We start from the raw sequence: 21,055 nt of genomic DNA on the forward strand, positions 1-21,055 counted from the left end.
TATACAAACACACACAAAGGCCTTGTTATGCAAGGTAACTTAGCATAAAATGATAGACAAAAGTAAATCAACTAAAATAAGCCAAAATTCCATAATACATGCTGGTGGGATGGGGATGTGTAGGTGGGTGTTGACTGAAGCTTTATCTTGAAAAATAAAACTAGTTAGAAAAGCAATTTTATTTTACATTAAAAATCTGGACTACAGTTATAATTAATCATTAATTTTTAAAACAGAATGGCTTAGTACTATATTTTTGATATAGACTACTATTTTATTTAGACAAAATGGTAGTATGACTGCACCACATAATATTCTAAACTGAACTTTTGCAGCAAAATCATGAAAAGAATCAATTTTACAAAACTTACTAGAGCTTCATCAATTTTTCCAAGAGCCATTTTTTTTTAGCCTTTAAAACTCAAAGTATTATCATTTGAAGCATCTTGTTAATTTTCTTTTTTTTTTTTTTGAGACAGAGTCTCGGTCTGTTGCCCAGGCTAAAGTGAGTGCTGTGGTGTCAGCCTAGCTCACAGCAACCTCAAACTCCTGGGCTTAAGCGATCCTACTGCCTCAGCCTCCCGAGTAGCTGGGACTACAGGCATGCACCACCATGCCCAGCTAATTTTTTCTATATATATTTTTAGTTGGCCAGATAATTTCTTTCTATTTTTTAGTAGAGACGGGGTCTCACTCTTGCTCAGGCTGGTCTTGAACTCCTGACCTTGAGCAATCCACCCACCTCGGCCTCCCAGAGTGCTAGGATTACAGGCGTGAGCCACCGCGCCCGGCCAATTTTCTTTTCTTCAATTGTTAACTAGGTTAAATCAGCTTAATCTTCACGTGTCAGTGGCTCTTCCTGTGATTCCAGCAGTTGTTCCATGATCACTTATACCCATGCAATGAAATGTTCTTTTTGCAATATTTGAAATTTTCCATATATTTGTGTAATATATTTAGATATTTTTTCATTTTTTATAAGGTAACAGGTGCTAATGTTATTATGAAGAACAAAGCTTATGCTGACATTATGAAGAATGATTGCTTGAGTCCTTTTTTAATTTTTTTTTCCTGTGGGAATTAGAAACTATATAGAGTCAGTTAATAAATAGACAATACTCCACTTAACACTCGGAAAAGGCCTTCAGGAATTCATTTGGAATTACAAACTCATACCTGAAATTGGTCAAGAGTTAACAGATAGAGAGTTGAAGCTTCTAGTCATTCTTTGCCATTGTTGATAAATCTCAGTATCAGTAAAAGCAAAAATATCTAAAATATCCTTATCATACCAGAGAACTAAAAAATGAAATATCCAAATCCATCCTAATTTATGCTTCCAACTTGTGGTAGTATATTTATTGTACTGCATGATTTTCCTTTGGGTACCTGGCTATGGAACCTTATGATCTGGCTTTTCCCCCTGTAGACTTTATTGGCACGAATGGATTTCTAACCAATACCTTGAATAGGATGAAAGAAGAAAAGAAAGGAGCAATCTTTCAAAATGTGTGATATAGCTCAGATACAATAGCTTTCCTTTATATTGACTGTTGGCAAATTCTATGCCTAGTAATCACCATTAAATTGTCCACCTGACTGCTCGGGAAAAGAATGATTTATTTGAGTGCTAGTGGTCAGTTACACAATGAATTGTATTATGCATTTAGTCTAATAACTGTATTGAATTTTGGCTTAATTAGAGCATTGGATCTAAAGTACTAGGTAGTCATAATCTGCCTATATAAATTCTGACGGAGAAGACTGGAGAACAGGATATCTGTAATATATCATTGATATTGCCATCACTTTTTCCTTTCCTAGGAAGGACATTATCCTTTTTCTCTCTTTTTCTTATTTTACTTACTTAAAGCTAAATTCTACCTTCTCCCTTTTCTTTTCTGCTTTCTGCATTTTCCCTCTTCCCTGTTCTTTGTCTCCACATTTGAATTTCTATCTCTTGTTATTACTGTTCTTTTAATGATCATTGATACTGTATCCAGAGTGGGGTTATATACAAGTTGGTCATTTGTAGCAAGATCTAACACTACCAAGTACTCTGCTAAGAACTTTTACGTTTACTCCTTCCTACAACCCTCAGAACAGTTCTTTGGGTGGCCTTGGACCAATTCAGTTCTCCTCCCCTTTCTCACTTGTAGTTCTCAAGAATAGCTATACAATGGGCTGGGAATGCAACATCCTGAGACAAGAGTGACTGGCAGGAAGAGCCTGGGCTGTGTCCCAGTCTCCCCTAGAAGCAGGATGTCCTTTGACACTTTAGCACAACATATCAAGTGACATCACGGGCTATGAAGCCCAGGGTTGGGAGGGGCCCCTTTTCAGGGTTTCTCAGCTGTGGTGCAGTGAGACACACACAGGTGAGACTCCATGCACCCCAGCATTTTACCTGAGCCTTGGTAGACATGCCTCCCATTGAATCCTAGGCTTCTGTTTTCCCTTGCTGCCTCTTTGTGTAAAAAACCTGCTTCATGAACTCATGTGTGCAAATGTTCTGTTTCACTGAACTCAGACAAGTTGGTAACCAGTACACAGTGAGCCCACTTCACCAATTGGCTTAGCAAGCAGCATCCACTCTGACAGAACCACGGCTTACTGGCAAATCAGGATGGGTAATACCCCCAGTACCCAGCCTAGGACAGAAATGTCAGTCTAGGGATGCAGGAGCTGGACATGCAGCTGGATGTTTTGGGGAGAAAAAGGGGTGGTAAATGAGAAATAAGAAAAGTCAGCCCCCCCCCCAGGATGTGAATGAGCTGACTGTGTGGACTGAGGCAGAGACAGGAACGTGGGTGGAGCAGTGCACCACTCCCTGCCATTGGGCACTGAGTGGGAAGTGAGTATTCAGGTGGATCTTAGAGGGGATCAGCACCAGGGATACAGATCCTCACAGAAAGGGAGGCTCACTATCTAAAGAACAGTTATGAAGAAAAGCCAAGGAAGTCTTCTGTAGCCTGGTTGATGTCTTTGTTCAATGAGGGACATTGCAGATCCAAGTGTCTCAGGCTGAAAGGTACAGCTAGGAATGGGGCCAAGGTCTCTAGGTCCCCACCAAAGGCATATGACCCTATATTCCTGTTAAGATGAAAGGAAAAGGAAAGGGAATTTATACTTTTTTGGGGGCATTGGGTACTGGAAACCACATGACAATATTTCCAGGTCCTCTTAGGGAAAAAAATTAAATGGATCACAGGAGGAGGTTTGGGGGACAAAAGTGATGACCCATGTGTTTAGCTGCTTATGGTGCTTATCAGCTTTTTGGTGGAGCCCTGTGGGCCATTTCAGGTGCCAATGACAATGGTTCCCACCTCTGAGTGCATTATAGGCACTGGCATTTTGGCTGCTTGTGACACAGAACATTACTGCCACCTGAGGGGTATGCCCCTTCATAGCTAAGAATTCAAGCTCCAGTGGGTTATTGAACAAAAGCAGCAGCACAGCCTAGTAAGTGGAGAAAAGGACAATGCTCAGCTAATTTAAAACTTGCCACAGATAAAAATTTTACAACTCACCTTGTCACAACGTACCCACCCAGTTTGGTTGGTCGAAATGCCTTTGGGGAAGGCATTGCAGAGACTAACAATGAACTGTCGCCGGCTGAATATTATGGCTACCTGGGTGGAAGCCAATGAAGTATCCCAGATGCAGTCAAGTAATAATTTTTTACTCTGTCAGGACTCACTAATAAAAGGAGGCCCAACAACCGGTAGGCATGTCCATTTTGGACTCATAAGTTGCCTGAGGCATCCACCAGATATATCCCCTTTTGAATGGTAATTCTTTGCTTGCTATTGGGCGCTGGTAGAAACAGAGTATCTTACACACACAATGCCACGTATGACACTGTGATCTAAACTGTGCATGCTCACTTGGGCCTCACAAACCCCACCGCCACGGTTGGACAGGCTCAATAGAGCTCAATTATCAAATGAAAATGGGACAGTTAAGATCAGGTCCAGACAGGATCCCAAGGGACCAGTAGGCTCCATGAACAAATGGCTAGCTTACCAGAAGGGACCAAGTGACCCACAGAGGAGTTTTGGTTCCTCCTGGGGCTACCGGGAAGTCGAGACTCAGAGATATTCATTCTGACAGTGTAGCATGGTATACTGATGGCTCTGCAAAACAAGCAGATGGGGTCCCCTGGGCTGCAGCCACTATCTGGCCAGTGGATGTTCATGTTGTAACTGAGACTGTGCATGAAAATCACACTTGATGGGCCAAAACCAAACTTCATGCAGTGGTGATGGCCAGGCAGGCAACCCCTACCACCATATCTTCCTATATTTTCACCAACTCATGGGTAGTGACCAATAGTCAAGACATAGGGTCAGGAGAATGGCAACCGAGTGACTGAACTATTAAAGGATTCACTATGTGTAGCTAAGGACTGTGGTAAAAACTTGCTGCCTGGAAGGGACAAATATATGTCATACATGTGGGTGCAAGGACTACGATAGCTGCCATTGAGAGAAATTTATGTCATGTTTTTGGATGCAATATAGGACTTCACTCTGACTGAGGAACATCCTTCATTGCCCAAGCAACAAGACAATGGGAGCACTCTCACAAAATATCATGCACCCTATCATCTACAGGCCAGTATAACCATTGAACTGCGGAATAGCAGCCCCACAAAGAAACAGAAGCCAGAATATCAAGATGGCCTGTTAATGGGGTGGTGCCTCTGTCTGGCAAGTGGACACTAAAAATGCACTCCAATGCAGGGAAAACAGCACCACAGTGCATGTTGGGGAGCACTTCGCTTGGTGGGGGTGGAGGTAGACCAGGCAACCACGTGATTAGAGTATGCTTGCACAATCTCAATCTCAGTGCTCCCAACTGTTTTTTTTTTTTTCCTTTTTCCCCTTAGAGTGCACATCCTGGAGGTGGTTTGCTGTTCAGGCTACCATAATACCCCAGACAGAACCCCATAATTTGGAGATGATGCTTCCCCCAGGTGCCTTCCTTTTATGAGATCGCATAGAGGTGAGGGACAGGACCAAGGCAGGGTGCTGGTTCCCTCTAGTGGCTCCAGGGACATCTGATCCTTCCCTTTGGGTGGACAAGTATAGCACATGACCTCCCTTCCTGGACTAGAAGGCTAAAAGGCCTGGGTCAAGCAACAGGGCAGTGGATGCCTGCAGAGGCGGCAGGCTGGAGACTGGGATATACAGACTGGGTCACTGCACAAACTCAGCTCAACCCTATCTGATAGGCGGGGAACACCTGGGACCCCTGGGCGGGTGGGGATGAGGCACTAGACTGTCAATCTGTTTTTCCCACAAAGATGTTACAGCTGAGGCCTGGAAGCATAATGCCTCCATTAGCCTCTCCTAAACTGCGGCCACTGCAGATATTCTGACAAAGTATTGGATCTGCTGCCCTGGACCTCATTCTGTCACAGATCACAGCAACCCTCTTGCTCTGGCAGTGGTAAATTACACTAGCATTTCCTACATCACCGTGTACACCAACAGAACCTGAGTCCTGGCTTACCAAGTGAGGCCATGGCATGGGAGGGAGCCAGAGGGGCTCTGTTTTAACTTAGCTGGTCTAAGGTGCCCAAATGTCACAACCACATCTAACAAAACCTTGGTGGGCTGGTACTTTGACACACCAAGTCTTATGTTGTCCCTTGATGTCTATCTGTAAGTAATAAACTCACTTCATGTAACCTGTGTGTGCAGGGTGTTCTGTCTCACCAGACTCAGACAAGCTGGTTACTAGTGCATAGTGAAGCTGCTTCACATAACCCTTCGACACGAGCACTATGATCAGCAACCTCACTTAGACAATATGGCTTCAGAATCTATAATATTAACAATTATGCTATAGAGTATTGCATAGACTAAGGAAAAAAATGCAGCTGTTTTTCCCCAAAGATCTTACAGTTTAATGATTATAATGATCAGATGTCTACACAAACTTGGAAAACATTATTTCTCATAAATTTTAGATAAGTAAGAAATATTGTCTGCTGATTCTTCTTTGCTTACTTTTTTCATTAACAACAGCAGCATAGGAGTTTACATCTATCTGTGTATTTACTTATTTAATAGTGACCATCTATATAAACTCCCTATAAAAATCTTCAAACCCGTCATTTCATTTATGCAGGAAAAAAATGCAGCTGAGACATCTAAATATGTATTTAAATGTACAGAAAATGGTTATTTAATATTTGTTTCCCTAAGTAAGCCTCCCATTATTCCTTTGGAATTTCTCTTTTCCATGTAATGACTCTTTTGTTGGTGAGATTTGCCTGAGTTATTCATTGACAGCTGTGAAACTGCTTTGCCAAGTTAAAAATGAAATCTGTATTTTGAAAGATACTTATTTGTTAAACATGAGCTGACTTATTTAGTTGCTTGTTTATAATAGTTCTAGAGAAATATAACTTTAGGAATATATTTTTATCTGAAATGACTATTAAGAGTTCATTTTATTCTTCCATGTTTAGAATTCTATTCTCTCATTTCTATAATATTCTCTGCAATTAAACATTGACAAAATGGACTCACTTCTTATTTTTTTGATTTATTCTGCTCATATCCTTCCTTGCCATTGTCCTCACATAACTCTCCTCTGTCTACTAGGTAGATAATCAAATAAAAATTATGTGTTGAACACCAATTAAGAGTTCAACACAGCAGTTGAACCCCTCAGCCTGGCATTCACCAAGTTCAGCAGCCATGTACTATCTTGCCTCACTCAGCTCAGTTTCAGTTTCTTCTCTGGTATTCATCATTACCTTCTTGGTGCTTAACTCGGCCTGAAGAGAGCAAAAGGGAATCTAATAAGTAGTTACTTAATAAAGGATGAATACATTTATGAGTAAACTAATTAATGAATGAAACATTCAATTATGGGCCTCACTGCTTTCTGCAAAGGCATTTATCCCTTAAAACAGGCTCTTGTGTTTGTTTTTGTTTGTTTAAGCTACCTTCTATACCAAGAGTTTCCTTCCTATTCTCTCTCTTTCTCATCTTTCAGTTGTAACGTGAATAATCTTTACATGGTATAAAATATGTAAATTGAGCATATTTAATAGTTATCACTAATATATTAGCATATTTTCTTCATTTTCTATAGTCTTAAAAAAAGTTCAAATATAACACTGAAGCAATATAATAATAATACTCTTGAGAGAACAGTGTGTATTTGACATAGACAAAGACAGGTTAGAGAACGTCTAAGATGATTTGGTCCTATGGCAGGCTCAGAGGGATGCACAGCAACATGTAGTGAGGAGAATCTCCAGAATGGTCACTACTTTTTGCCACATGTCCTTGTCAAGATCTAGTGTAGTTCTTACAAGATGCATTTGTGTTTGTAGCCTGATGTGTTTATGGGAACAGTTTGGCCTTGAACTAGGATCTCTGAGTCAACTTAGCCTTCTCTGCCCTGTACTTATGGTCAAAGGCATCCAAGATAATATGGGCAGATGGTTTCCTGGGTGCTAGGGGAAGGACAGGGGAAAGGAGCAGAGGTCAGTGGGTAAAGATGGCACTATAATATCTTTTATCAGTCTGTCTTGGGTCACCAATCTTAGACGGTCAGGGGATCTGATGTGGTCTCTAAACTGCCCTACATGTGCGTGGTAGGGTTTGTTGAGCCAGTAAGTATTCTGGAATATCCTGAGTATTGAAGCCATCCTTGTAAGCAGAATGTTTGGTCTCTCAGAGCCTTCAACACATCTGGGTAGGCCAGTGTGTCCTTGCCAAGTTGTGTCTCTGAACGCAGAGCCTGACTGGATTCACTGAGTCTATATGTAATGGTCATTAGCCTGGCCAGTCTTTCTGGAGTGATTGGTGTATTGACCATGCCAAGATTTCTCTCACAATCTTTTTGATACCTGGCTGAGATCCTGCTCTCCTGGTCAGAATGAAACGTTAGGATAGACAGGGCCTGGGGGGAGGTAGACCCAGACAGGGAGGAGATGTATGGGAGGAGACCCAAGCAGGCTTCTGGTTGAATTGAGGCTTCTGGGCTGACCTATCCATCCTACACGGCCACTTGGCCCTTTCAGTTAGCCTTTCCAGAAATGCAATAGGAGGAAATCTGACCTCTGTCCATTTGACCCCTCCACCTAAAGTTGAGGATAGGAAATAGGTCCAGACAAAGGTGAAACCACAGCCATGCCGCAGGTTATCTGTGTGGTAGGACTTCCTTTCACCCTTCTTAAATCCTCCTCCCCCATCTCTGACCCTATGGCAACCATATATACAGACCTGATCTCTTTGCTTTTGTGATCCCAACATCTATCCTCTTCTACTGTACTGCCCTTAACACTGAAGCTGATGTAACTCAGTAGATCCTGTTAGACACAAATAGTTTGGAAACTGGATCCAGCTAACCTTCATTCTAATCCCTCCTTTACAATTTGCTGCCTAATTAACTTAGTGCAAAGAACACAAAATGCCTAAGCTGTTTTCTCTTCTGTAAAGCGGAAAGAGAAATTCTGGTAAACAATATTTTGGATGTTTCCTAGATCTCTTGTATTCCTGGATACCTTCAGGTTGCTGAGCAGCTGCCAGTGAGGAGGTAATGCAAGTGAGGCCAGTCTCTGTTTTGTTCCTGATAGAAAAATCTCATTCAGGAATTTGTTGCTCCAGCAAAGAAGATCCTGGTACATCATTCAAGAACCCTGGTAGTGAGCATTGGAACATGGAAGATTCCATACATAGCCTGGCCTACAGAGATCTCAAATTATCTGGAGTGGTGATGGCAGGTTTACCTTAATGTGTCTGTGTTTCTAGTCCTTATGGTACATGAAGAGTTAAGGGGAAGCTGAAAATATGGTATGAGTTCAGTCTTCTGAGGCAGGGGTGCTGGGAGGAACTGACAGCTTTCTGCTTGGTGAACACTGGACATTGTCATCTTGATGGCTTATACCTGGCAGCTCACAAGAGAGGGGCCTCTGTATGTACATAATTCATTGGAGGCTCCCTAGTTAAGCTACACCGGAAGCTGGACCTGAGTCCCAGTAGTCAGATGAATTAAAATAACAGGCCATCCAATAGGGATCTACTAGCCAATGAGAGAAATAACACTTAGAACTACCCAAACAGATGGCCTCTGATAAATCTGAGCTGCTATAGGAGAAATATGAAAACTTGAACAAAATAAAAAATATGATCATTATGAAAGCATTTAGGGAGATTGAAGCAGAGCTCAATAAATATTCACACACTTCACTGTTTAACTAGTTCTGGCCAATGAGTCATAAACAGGAGTGATATTTACCATTTCTGGTCTAAGGCAATGAAGAGCTTGTGAGCCACTTTCAATCTTCTTCTTTTTTTTTATTTTAGGATATTATGGAAGTACAAACATTTTGGTTACATGTTATGACTTCGCCACACCCAAGCCATGATGTGAGGCGTGCCCTTTCCCCCCTGCAATGCTCACTGCATCCATTAGTTGTGAGTTTACCCGCCCCCTAAGCCCCCTACCCCCAAAGAATATTACTACTGTGTGAACACCTTAGTGTTGATCAGTTAGTGCCAATTTGATGGCAAGTACATGTGGTGCCTATTCTTCCATTCTTGTGATACCTGACTTCAGAGGATGGGCTCAAGCTCTATCCAGTAAAATATAAGAGGAGCTAGATCACTGTCATTTTTTATAATTAAGTAGTATTCCATTGTATACATATACCATATTTTATTAATCCACTCATGGATTGATGGGCACTTGAGTTGTTTCCACATCCTTGCAATAGTGAATTGTGCTGCCATAAACATTTGAGTGCACATGTCTTTATTATAGAATGTCTTTTGTTCCTTTGGGTAGATGCTTACTAGTGCTATTGCTGGATAAAATGGTATTTCTATTTTTACTTCTTTGAGGTATCTCCAAATTCTTTTCCACAGAGAAGACAGAATAACGGCCAGCAAACATATACAAAAAAATGCTGAGCATCTCTAATCATTAGGGAAATGCAAATCAAAACCAGAATGAGATATCACCTAACCCCAGTGAGATTGGCTTTTATCAAAAAATTACAAAGCAACAAATGCTGGCGAGGATGTGGAGAGATAGGAACACTCTTACACTGCTGGTGGGACTGAAAATCAATTTTCCTTTTTTTCTTGCCACAGTGACCTTGGAGTCTACTTGTTCCAGATGGTAAAGCTATAACATTCAGGAAGATCACCTGACCTATATTGACTTAAAAGATGTGCGAGGGAAAACAAAAATCCCAAACCAAAAGCTTCTATTGTATTAAGTCATTGAGATTTCTGAGTTTCTCTATTTCCATAACACAGACTAGTGCTACCCTGGCAAATGCTGGCATTGTCTTTATATTTGAACAGACTACTATCTAGTCTGCTCTGTTACTTCAAGTCCCTTGAACACTGGGCAATAATATCCATAAATGGTTGAAGGACTTTAATATTTAGGATGATGTGCAGGTTCTCTTACTCTGGAAGGCAGAATTTAAGGCATTGATTCTCAAATTTTAATGTACATATGAATAAACTAGGGATTTTATTAGAATTCAGATTCTGTTTCAATACATGCTGGGTACCCTTCGAGATTTGCTGCATTTCTACAATCTCCTAGCAGTGCTCGTGTTGCTGGGTGACACAGTGAGCTGCAAAGTTTTAGGAGGTACACAGAAAGGTGCTCTGACCTGCTTCTCAAAAGCTTGACAAGTAGTTAAGACTTTGGACTGAACTGTTATAATAAGACCTCAGCTGGCAAGACTTGCTCTGGTACTTCTGAAATTGATCTATCTGTGTATGATTGCCCTCATTGTAGAGGCAATCAATTACTTTTTCCTCTTCTGTGTTTTTTTTTTTTTTTTTAAAACAGCTTTAGTAGTAGAAAGAAGTCAGGAGCAGAATGTAGTGCTGTCTGGTGTCTGAGCTTGGAGCAGAGCATGCCACTCAACTTACCCTGCACACATACTGCTCTCAACTCACTAGAGGCATAATTCCTGAGTCTGAAGTTCTCATGAGCAACACCTATGGAGTCAAATATTTGACCTGAAGAATTACTTACTTTGGAGAAATTCCAGGAAGTTATTCCAATATACTCAGCTGTTTAGCCATAGCCAATAAAATATTATTAGTTCTATGAGTATATGAATGGCCACAAAGTCTGAGAAAATTAGGTATTCTATCAGGTGTGATCATTTCCTAGCCCCAGAGAATCACCATTGCTGCAGCAACACCATTGTATGCCTCATTTAATATTCAATTCATTATTCTCTTTTGTTAGCCATTTTATTCCTAAATCACATACCTATTTGGGGTATTTAGTCACAGTTTTTTAAATAGGCAAAACAACTTTTTCTACCAACTATCCAAAATTTGGTGGTAAGTCCAGAGTTAGGGAAATAGGGGCATCTTTACATTAGAATGAGTCAAGACTAAGTTTTGTGTGCCTCTAGGAGGTGATTCAAGCTGTTTAGATCCATAGTCTGAAACAGGAGAGTGAAAGATCATTTTTAAACTCCTTGCTTTATAGCAAATTGCACAGAAATTAATCTTGTCAAAAATTCTAGCAAGGAAACATTAATACTTTCCTTCTTTCTGAAAATTCTTTTTCCTTGTAACACTATGTCTTCTCAAGGGTTTTAAAGCATTTTGACATATTCTGGCAAACTCAGACTCATAATGGTCTACTGATATCAAGTTACCAGTGAGTTTTGAGAGTTCACACTCACTGTTATGTATTAGTTCTCTCTCACATCATGGCTGTATTTTTTTAAAATCAGTTAGCTACAATTCTAGGGTTTTTACTCTAAATTGTCATTATCTGACACATAAAAATTTTAATAATCCTGGTAATTGTTCAATTTATATGTCAGGTATGAATTTTTCAGTCACTACATCTGAGTTCAGAAATGTCAGATTATTTTATTTTTTTATAAGTCAAATTAAATCTGACTGTGCAATTATACTTATCAGTATGGTAAGAAATTCAAACTTGGACTTGGAGTGGTCCCTCCTTCTACCTAGGGTTATACATTTAATAAAAACTCAGAAGGCTAATAAGGTATCCAGAAAATTAGAGAAGATTCATTAATTCTCAGTTTGTCATAGTTACCACTGAGATGCTTATTTTCTAAGACCATGCAATACATTTCTTAAAGAAAACTTCAATGTCCACACCAATATTGAGTGTGGATATTCTTGAGAGAAGGGATGGCTGGCTTGCAAGCTCTCAGTGCTGCAGTTGGCACCATTGTAACATACCAACTCTGGAATACTACTTTTGCCCAGGGATTAGATCTGTGACTGCTGCCTCCCCCTTGCCAGGTGTGGAGGGAGCAGGGAATGCTGGCAGTTGCATGCACCCTGTGAGCAAGTGACAAGCACCCCTTCCACTGCCACTGCTGGGGGCCCTGAACAGAGCAGGATACCATGAGTGAGTCGGATGAAAGTCAGTGTAGCTGCTACCTTTGGATCTGGGTGATCTGCATGCCATGGATTCATGCCATCCTATACAGGCACCCTGGATGCTGCACCCTACATGTGCAGAGACCAGTCAAACCACAAAGCAACTAGGTATCCTTCAACATGATGAACACAACAGTATCTCACACATCAATACTAACATTGAATATAAACACTCTTAATTCTCCATTTAAAAGATAAAGACTGGCTGAATAGATGAAAAAACACACCACAACTATCTGCTGTCTCCAAGAAACCCATCTAACTCACAAGAATATTCATAGACTCAAGGTAAGAAGATGGAAAAAATATTCCATGTGAATGGAAACTAAAAGCAAGTTGGAGTGGCTATTCTCATATCAGATAAAATCAACTTAGATCAACAATGGTAAGAAAAAAAGACAAAAATGGTCATTATATAGTGATAAAGGGACCAATTCAGCAAGAAGATACATTAATCCTAGAATTTATATGCATTTAACACAGGAGCTTCCAGATTCATAAATCAAATACTATTAGACCTAAGCAAAGAAATAAACAATAACATCATAATTTCTGGGGACTTCAATACCCCACTGACAGAACTGAACAGATCATCAAGGCAGAAGAACAACAAAGAAACACTGGACTTAAATAGGATACTAGAAAAAATGGACCTAACAGATGACTACAGAATATTCTACCCCCAAACTACAGAATATACAGTCTTCTCATCAGCATATGGGTCATTTTCCAAGGTAGATCATATGCTAGCCCACAAAACAAGTCTTAGCAAGTTCAAAAAAATTGAATTTATTCCATGTATCTTTTTAGATCATAGTGGAATAAAGCTAAAAATCAACTCCAAGAGGAACTCTAAAATCTACAAAAAGTCATGGAAATTAAACAACCTGGTGCTGAATGATCCTTGGTTCAATGATGAAATTAAGATGGAAATCAAAAGATTTTTTCAACTTGAGGGACAATCATGACACATGCATCTAAAATCTATGGGATACAGCAAAAACAGTCTTAAGAGGGAATTTCATAGCATTAAATGCTTACATCAAAAAGACAGATCACAAATTAACAACCTAATATCAGACATCAAGGAACTAGAAAAAGAAAAACAAACCAAACACAAAGCTAGCAGAAAAAAAAAAAAGAAATAACAAAGCTCATATCAAAACTAAACTAAAAGGAAACCAAAAAAATAATGAAAGGATCAATGAAACCAAGTTTGTTCTTTGAAAATATAAACAAAATCTGTAGACCTCCATACAGATTAACCAGAAATAGAAAAGAACCCAAAAAAGTTTAATCAGAAATGAAAAGGAGATATTACAGCTGATACCAGAGGTATACAAAATATCATCCATGACTACTATGAAAACCTCTACACACCCAAACTAGATAATCTAGAGGAAATGGATAAATTTTTGGAAACACGTGGCCTCCCAAGCTTGAATCAGAAAGAAATATAAATCCTGAATAGAACAGTAATGAGTAATGAGATTGAAACAGTAAAAAACTCTTCTAACAACAAAAAAAAAAAAAACCCAGACAAGATGAATTCACAGCTGAATTCTACCAGACTTACAAAAAAATATTGGCACCCATTTTACTGAAACTGTTTCATAACATAAAGAAGGATGGAATCTTCCATAACTCATTTTATGAAGACAATATCACTCTTATATCAAAGCCAGAAAAGGACTCAATAAAAAAGAAAGAAACAAAGAAAATTACAGATCAATATCCCTCATGAACATAGATGCAAAAATTCTGAACATAATATTAACAAACCAAAGTCCACAGCACATAAAAAAATAAAATCTACCATGATCAAGTGGGATTCATCTCAGGATGCAAGGGTGTTTCAATATATGCAAATCAGTAAATGTGATTCACCACATTAAAATAAAGTGAAAATAATAACTGTATGGTCTAAATAGATGTAGAAAAAGTATTTGATAAAATCCATCATTTCTTCATGATAAAAACCCTCAAACCCTAGGCATAGAAGGAAAATAAATCAAAATAAATCAAAATAATAAAAGCCATATATGATAAACCCATGGCCAATATCGTACTGGATAGGGAAAAGCTGAAAGCATTCCTCCTAAGTACCAGAACCAGACAATATGTCCACTGTCATCACTTCTATTCAGCATAGTATTGGAAGTGCTAGCCAGAGCAATTAGGCAAGAGAAAGAAATAAAGGGTATCCATATCAGAAAACAGGAGGTCAAACTATCCCTGTTTGTTGACAATATGATCTTATATCTAGAAAACCCTAAAAACTCCACCAAAAGACTCCTAGAATTTATCAATAAGTTCAGTAAAGTGTCAGGTTACAAAATTAATGGACACAAATCAATAGCATTTCCATATACTAATAATAGTCAAGCTGAGAGTCAGATTAAGAACTCAATACCATTTATGGTAGCAAGAAAGAAAATGAAATATCTAGTAATATACTTAATGAAGATGCGAAAGATCTCTACAAGGAGAACCTCAAAACACTAATGAAAGAAATCATAGAAACACAGATGGAAAAATATCCCATGCTCATGATTTGGAAGAATCAAATGTTTAAAATGTCCATGGTGCCCAAAGCAATTTGCAGATTGAATGCAATTCCCATCAAAATTCCAATGTCATTTCTCACAGATCTAGAAAAAATAGCATGGATTTTATTCATATGTAACCAAAAATTATGCTGAATAGCCAAAGCAATCTTAAACAAAAGAACAAATCTGAAGGCATCACATTACTAGACTTCAAATTATACTGCAAGGCTATAGTAACCAAAACAGCATGGTGCTGGTATAAAAGTAGACACATAGACCAATGGAACAAAATATAGAACTCAGCAATAAAACCATATAGTTATGACCAACTGTTTTGTCTATTATTATTGTTTAATTTCAGAATATTATGTGGGTACAACCAATTTGGTTACATAAATTGCTTTTGTATCTTGCCCATACCCCAGATAGTGTGCACTTTACCCATTAGGTGTGATTTTACCCATCCCTTTCTCCTCCTCACCTGCTTGATTTCTGATGAATGTTATTTCTATATGTGCACATAGGTGTTGATAGATTAATTCCAATTTAGTAGTGAGAACATATGGTGTTTGTTTTTCCATTCTTGTGTTACTTCACTCAGAAGAAGGGTCTCCATCTCCATCCAGATTAATACAAGAGGTATTAGTTCATCATTTTTTATGGCTGAGTAGTACTCCATGGTATACATACACCACATTTTATTAATCCATTCATGTATTGATGAGCACTTGGGTTGTTTCCACATCTTTACAATTGTGAATTTTGTTCTATAAACATTTGACCGTAGAATGGTCAATGTTGAGTTCTTTGGCAACTTCTCATGTAGTTGTAAGAGGATCTGCTTTGAACATTACTCTCAATTGGTCATTGTCAACTTCCAATGGCCGGCCACTGCGCTCCTCATCTTCAAGGCTCTCATTTCCTTTGCAAAACTTTTGAACCACCACTGCACTGTACGTTTGTTAGCAGTTCTGGGCCAAATGCATTTTTGATGTTGCAAGTTGTCTCCACTGCTTTATGACCCATTTTGAACTTGAATAAGAAAACAGCTCGAATTTGCTTTTTGTCTAACATCGTTTCCATAGTCTAAAATAAATATAAAATCAACAGCAAGTAATAAGTCATTAGCAAAAATACATAAAGTGAGAAATGGACATTAAAATAATGTATAACATAACCACATTTATTTAAGAATGCATTCCAATATCAAAGAGCAAATTTCAACAATGCTAAAACTGCAATTACTTTTGCACCAATCTAATATCCTTTAGTATGTAAAACAAATAACTAATATATTATTACTTTTTATTTCTTAAGTGTTTTATTTTTAAATTGTATACTGTGTTAATTTAGAAAGGCATCATAATGAAAGAATCTATTTTTATTCTCTAAATCAAGGAACTTTTTCTCTGACTACTTCTCAGAAAGAACTTTACCAATAGGATAACACTAAAAGGCCTTCAGAGATTTTTCAGGATCTCTAAGAGTCTGCCAAAAGAATAGAGCTTAGAAAAATATATACTCCAAGTAAGTCTTCATTGCTATATTAAAGAAAAGAGTACTACTTTTTTCCTTTATCCCATTCAGTAAAATAACATATAGCTTTTTAGTATTTCTAAGAAAAAGCTTATTCATATTAGTTCTACATTTTTAGATTCCACCAAAATGATTTATGTTATTTACATCTTTGTCAAAATAATTTGTTATTTTGTTGATTTCTAGAAAATTAAGGCAGAAGTGTTAATCACCTGAACTTTGTCTTGTCATTCTTTCTAATTTATTAACTTGTCCATAAATTTTAAGCCGTATTTTACTATAAATGATCAATTTGAATATTATTAAAGATAAATAACCAAAAGCTCTGTTAATTCCATGTTTAATGATGACAGAATAAATGGTCTGAAGATGGTAAATACCTAATCTAGAAATGGATGTAGAATGCTCAAAAAGGCTGGAGAATTGAGTGTATTAAAATGTCATGAGAACATTCAATTTATAGGAAGATAATAGGTGATTTTTAAATAGGTGATTAAATCACATTCTGCTAGGAAAACTAATGTATATTTTACGTTCTTATAATCTATTTATTTAAAATGTAGTTTCTCTCATCATCATCAAAGTTCCTCTTTATTTATCTGACTTTAGTTCTAGAAAATATTATTGTTCAAACATAAATACTACTTGCCAATAAGCTTATTTATTCATCTAGACCCCTTTAAAAGATAATGTAAATTAAAGAATGCTAACATCCACATACATGATGTAAGGTAAGTATTATTTTGCTACTGTTTTTGCAGGTTAATTAATTTAAATAAAATAGCAAGCATATTATTAGGTACATCATTGCCAGTTAATGTTTCTTAGTTTCCTTGTCCTCCCTTAAAGGTTCAGCAGATCTGAGCTCCATTAACTTTATGAGCACAGACTTTACCTGTAAAGTCTTCCACATCTGAGTGATTCTGTCTCAGACAATAAGGTATGGAAATATCAGTGATACGGTCCATTATTCTAAATAAATGATTACATATTGTATTTTCTATGTTAGTCTCTCAATGCATCATTGTTCTGTCATATTAGACTTGAAAAACAGTCTGATAAAATAAAAAAGTATTTTACAATTTGGAAAACTTGTGTTCTGCCTTGTTTAAGGACTTGGTGAAAGATGAATAACTTGGCTTTGGTAAGTATATCTGTGATATCCCCAATACCCTATCTGTGTATTGGTTACTGTTCTAGAAGCAGTACCTCCTGCAACTGTGGCCACCCCCATGAGTCATGGGATTTGGGATTTAATATGACTCAGAACCAGACTTATTAGAGTTCAGAGATTTATGATGGCCTTTCCATTTGAACCATTAGTCATTAGATGAATAAGGAGCATTTAAGCTTGGTGGCACATACTTAGTGGAATGTTTAGGTTGTCCAAGTTTTGGAGATCAACAGAAGTAGAGAAAGCAGGGCACCTAATCCCTTTCCTCTAGTATACTTTCCCATGCACACAGGCATCCCTATGTGGTTTTGTTTAGCTAGGCTTAAGATATCAACTATTGGTCATCCTTGGGACCTTCGTTTTCATATTAGTGCCATCCAATATTTCTCAACCAAAGGCTTGGTTCTTCTCCTTGGTACTGAGAGTACCAAGAATAAATTCCTGTTGAACATCTTTCCTTGGCCAATGCTTTCTCATTCTTCTAAGAGCCTTTCCAATAGCATTAGTGTCTCCTGCTAAATCATGAATATCTCATAGGGGGCAGATTAGAGGCTTCTTTAATATTGGTTGGTGGTGAATGGGGTTGTTGGTGGATTTGGACAGAACTTTGATTATCATAATTAACTTTCCACTTTATCCTTTCTAGACAGTGGCTAAATACTACTGCTGTTAATTCTCTTTCTTTGCAAATTTGGATTTCTGTCCTAAATATGAGTAGATATAGCTTAGATTCTGATGTCTGTTTTCCTTATGCTGGCCATGTGTTTTTCTACACAATATTCCTTTTCCTGGCTTCCACGTCCTCACACCCTCTTGTCCTGTATCTGTTACTTTCTGTCCTTGGAAATAATGGATTTCCCATGTCACCACTTAGCATATGTAAACATTTCCTTTTGATGACCTAACTGCTTTTCCACTAAACTCTCCAAGCTGTTAGCTTGATCTGTTCTCTAGGATCTGTTTCCTGGTGGGTTCTAATTCATCCTACTAAATAAAAAGTTATCAGAACCTTCTCTGATTCTGTATTAAAAAAGATATGGTTTCTAGAAAAATGCAATATTTTGAAGTTAGTATCTTGATATTACTTCCTATGTCAAAACTTTGCAAAATTGAGTATAACACAACCTTGGTCTTTAACGTGCTCCGCAAAATGTTGGTAAGTTATCTTTCTGTCTTTATTTTTCACTATAATTTTTTATGTCCCCTAAATTCTGTCTATCATATTGACTTTATGTAGTATATTCTTTTTTTATGTTCTTTTCCTAATCAATATTTGTCCCCAAACAAGTGATCACTCAAGATCTAACTCAAATGACACTTCCTCCTTAAAACCTGGCTTGATTCAATATTTGAAAATACATTTTCTCTCCTATAAATTCTCGTAACACTTTAAATTCCTCTTGTACAAACATAACTTTTATTAAATCATAGTTATTTATGTACCTATGTGTATCTCTTGCTAGAAAATGATCCGTACTTAATTCATTAATGTATACTCCATGTCACTGTACATAGTAGCTATACAATAAATATTTGTTGACTCCATACATTTGCAAAATTCATTTTTAAACTAAATAAAAAAGAGGACTGAGAAAACACCAGTAGAATGCTCTCAATATTAGTTTGATGGAGTCTATGTCAGGCTCAACCTAGTATTTTTTTTTCCCAAGCCACTTCAATTAAAAAAGGTATTTGCATGAAATAATTTATCATTGTAAAAAATGAACTTTTATTTTCTATTAATTTTTAATTCACAGAAAACTTGCAACTACAGAGAATTTCTGTATAACCCACACCCACCAAGTTTCAGATTATATTACTGTGCTATATTTGTTAAAACTAAGAGCCCAACATTGGTATATTACTATGAAAAAAGCTTCAGGTTTTATTCAGTTTCCATCAATTCTTCCATTTATGTTCTATTTCTCTTCCAGGATTAGATGAAGGATAATTTTGAATTTCCATTTAAACAGGAGGCAATGTAGCAAGCTCATCAGGAATAATATGACTTTAGAATTACTCAAGACTGGGAAACATGTGGCAGAGAGATTGGGTTTCCAGTGTACCCTATGTAGACATATTGGTTTCTGTAGATAACTTGTAGAATATTGAAACTTTATTTAATAGCAAAAAAAAATTTCATGTATTCATTTGGAGTGCAAATCTTCCATATTCTCTTATATATTAATAGGAATCTGAGAACTTCTAGGGGTTTTCTGTCAGAGTAGCATAGCTCCTTTTATGTTTTAATTTTAACAAAAATTAATAATAATTTATATTTATTTTGGACTTACTAGATGCTAAGTACTGTTCTAGACACTTAGAGCAAGTTTGAATCTCTGTCCACAATATCAGGTGTACAAGAAGCATGATATATCTTTAGTTTCTACAAGCAACTGTATGTTGTTTCTGAGTCTACAGTTGAAATGGCACTGAATTCTAAGATGGTCATTTGTATATTTCCTCTTTATTTTTCTAGAGTTGAGTCTAGATTCTGGGAGCTTATATATACATTGTCAGGATTTGGGGATCAGGGGGTGGCTTTGGCCTGTCCCACAGGTGACTGCTGGAGCATCCTTTGTCTCTGATCACATGGCCTTTTCTCTCCCACTTTCTGTGTTAATTAGGGCACAGAAATCTTTGGGAATGCTGATACCTGTGATCTGTAGGGAGTTTTCCCCCAAGATATGCCACATAACCCTTTTTCTCAGGATATTACAACCCCCTAGGGTTCATCCAAGATTCACAGATCTCTCTCACTTCATCTGCAGCCCAGGGATCTATCATTTTATTGTTTAGTTGGAAGAAAGCTTTTCTCTCTCTTTTTAAAATTCAGAATATTATGAGGGTACAAACATTTTGGTTACATGAAATGCATTTGCCTCACTCAAGCCAGGGCTACAAGCACATTCTTACCCCATACAGTGTGCCCTATTTTCATTAGCTGTGGGTTTACACCCCTACCCCCTCTACCACCCAGTTCCCAACCCCCGTATCCGACCAGGATCCAGTGAGTATTACTACCATATGAGCACCTTAGTGTTGATCAGTTAGTACCAATCTCATGGTGAGTACGTGTGGTGCATGTTTTTCCATACTTGTGATACCTCACTTTGAAGGATGGGCTCAATCTCTATGTATAGCCCTCTTTTCCCTTTTCTCCAAGTCTCAGTTCTTACAAATCTTACTTCTTTCCCCAACCCCCCACATAATGTACCTCCCTGAGGTAATAAAGTTGTAATACTGTTGCCAGCTTGAATGGGGAGCAGTTGATGTGTATGCTTGTAACAATGCAATGAAGTAGGCCTTTTTTATCATTTTACAAAAGACAATAGTAATTTTAAAAACCTAATACATTTATT

Source organism: Lemur catta, chromosome 3 (assembly GCF_020740605.2).
Source record: "Lemur catta isolate mLemCat1 chromosome 3, mLemCat1.pri, whole genome shotgun sequence".
In the NCBI taxonomy this organism is placed as follows: domain Eukaryota; kingdom Metazoa; phylum Chordata; class Mammalia; order Primates; family Lemuridae; genus Lemur; species Lemur catta.